Source organism: Heterodontus francisci, chromosome 45 (genome assembly GCF_036365525.1).
Source record: "Heterodontus francisci isolate sHetFra1 chromosome 45, sHetFra1.hap1, whole genome shotgun sequence".
In the NCBI taxonomy this organism is placed as follows: Eukaryota; Metazoa; Chordata; class Chondrichthyes; order Heterodontiformes; family Heterodontidae; genus Heterodontus; species Heterodontus francisci.
In genome coordinates, this window is record NC_090415.1 from 1974001 (window position 1) to 1976500 (window position 2500).

The window sequence follows — 2500 nt, forward strand, 5'->3', positions numbered from 1 at the left end:
TGTCTTGTTCCCAATCGGAGAGGGGATTATCCCTCTCACCCACCTCTCACCATTTACACTCACAGCTGTGCTATGTCTGTTCCCAATCGGAGAGGGGGGATTAACCCTCTCACCCACCTCTCCCCATTTACACTCAGACACCTGGGCAGTCTGTCCCTATCGGAGAGGGGGGGATTAACCCTCACCCCACCTCTCCCCCATTTACACTCAGACACCGGGCAGTCTGTTCCCTATCGGAGAGGGGGGGGATTAACCCTCTCACCCACCTCTCCCCATTTACACTCAGACACCGGGCAGTCTGTTCCCTATCGGAGAGGGGGGATTAACCCTCTCGACCACCCACCATCTATCCCCATTTACACTCAGACACCGGGCAGTCTGTTCCCTATCAGAGGGGGGGATTAACCCTCTCACCCACCTCTCCCCATTTACACTCAGACACCGGGCAGTCTGTTCCCTATCAGAGGGGGGGATTAACCTCTCACCCACCTCTCCCCATTTACACTCAGACACCGGGCAGTCTGTTCCCTATCAGAGGGGGGGATTACCCTCTCACCCACCTCTCCCCCATTTACACTCAGACACCGGGCAGTCTGTTCCCTATCGAGAGGGGGATTAACCCTCTCACCCACCTCTCCCCCCATTTACACTCAGACACCGGGCAGTCTGTTCCTATCAGAGGGGGGGATTAACCCTCTCACCCACCTCTCCCCATTTACACTCAGACACCGGGCAGTCTGTTCCCTATCAGAGGGGGGGATTAACCCTCTCACCCACCTCTCCCCATTTACACTCAGACACCGGGCAGTCTGTTCCCTATCGGAGAGGGGGGATTAACCCTCTCACCCACCTCTATCCCCATTTACACTCAGACACCGGGCAGTCTGTTCCCTATCGGAGAGGGGGGATTAACCCTCTCACCCACCTCTCCCCCATTTACACTCAGACACCGGCAGTCTGTTCCCTATCGGAGAGGGGGGGATTAACCCTCTCACCCACCTCTATCCCCATTTACACTCAGACACCGGGCAGTCTGTTCCCTATCGGAGAGGGGGGATTAACCCTCTCACCCACCTCTCCCCCATTTACACTCAGACACCGGGCAGTCTGTTCCCTATCGGAGAGGGGGGATTAACCCTCTCACCACCTCTCCCCATTTACACTCAGACACCGGGCAGTCTGTTCCCTATCAGAGGGGGGATTAACCCTCTCACCCACCTCTCCCCAATTTACACTCAGACACCGGGCAGTCTGTTCCCTATCGGAGGGGGGATTAACCCTCTCACCCACCTCTCCCCCATTTACACTCAGACACCGGGCAGTCTGTTCCTATCGGAGAGGGGGATTAACCCTCTCACCCACCTCTCCCCCATTTACACTCAGACACCGGGCAGTCTGTTCCCTATTGGAGAGGGGGGATTAACCCTCTCACCCACCTCTCCCCCATTTACACTCAGACACTGGGCAGTCTGTTCCCTATCGGAGAGGGGATTAACCCTCTCACCCACCTCTCCCCATTTAACTCAGACACCGGGCAGTCTGTTCCCTATCGGAGAGGGGGGGGATTAACCTATCACCCACCTCTCCCCATTTACACTCAGACACCGGGCAGTCTGTTCCCTATCGGAGAGGGGGATTAACCCTCTCCACCACTCTCCCCATTTACACTCAGACACCGGGCAGTCTGCTCCCTATCAGAGGGGAATGAACCCTCTCACCCACCTCTCCCCATTTACACTCAGACACCGGGCAGTCTGTTCCTATCAGAGGGGGGGGATTAACCCTCTCACCCACCTCTCCCCCATTTACACTCAGATACCGGGCAGTCTGTTCCCTATCGGAGGGGGGTGGGATGAACCCTCTCACCCCACCTCTCCCCATTTACACTCAGATACCGGGCAGTCTGTTGCCTATCAGGGGGGATGAACCCTCTCACCCACCTCTCCCCATTTACACTCAGACACCGGGCAGTCTGTTCCTATCAGAGGGGGGATTAACCCTCTCACCACCTCTCCCCATTTACACTCAGACACCGGCAGTCTGTTCCCTATCGGAGAGGGGGGGGATTAACCCTCTCACCCACCTCTCCCCATTTACACTCAGACACCGGGCAGTCTGTTCCCTATCGGAGAGGGGGGGATTAACCCTCTCACCCACCTCTATCTCCATTTCCCTCCCTCCGTTTCTTGTGCGTCCCCACCAGCCTTGAGAGTCAGTGCCGCGCATTTGTGTCTTCGAGCAGAATTAACGATACTTATGTTTCCCCAACCCCTCTGCCCGACCCTCCCCGCTCTCCGTCTCTCCCCTGCAGGGCCTTTAACAAAAGGCAACAACAACTCGGCGCTCTCAAGGTCCTGCAGAGGAACTGTGCTGCGTACCTGAAATTGCGACACTGCAGTGGTGGAGGCTGTTCACCAAGGTGGGTGCGAGCGCGAGCGATTCGCCCGTCAGTGAGCGGGCTGGTGAGCGACGTGCCTGTGGCTGTGCGGCAGTGGCGGGC

At 57.3% G+C, this 2500-nt stretch overlaps 1 pseudogene; it reads left to right on the top strand.

Annotated features, from left to right (window-relative positions):
* LOC137356267 (myosin-10-like) overlaps positions 1-2500 on the top strand; it is a 43734-nt pseudogene that overhangs the window by 1130 nt on the left and 40104 nt on the right.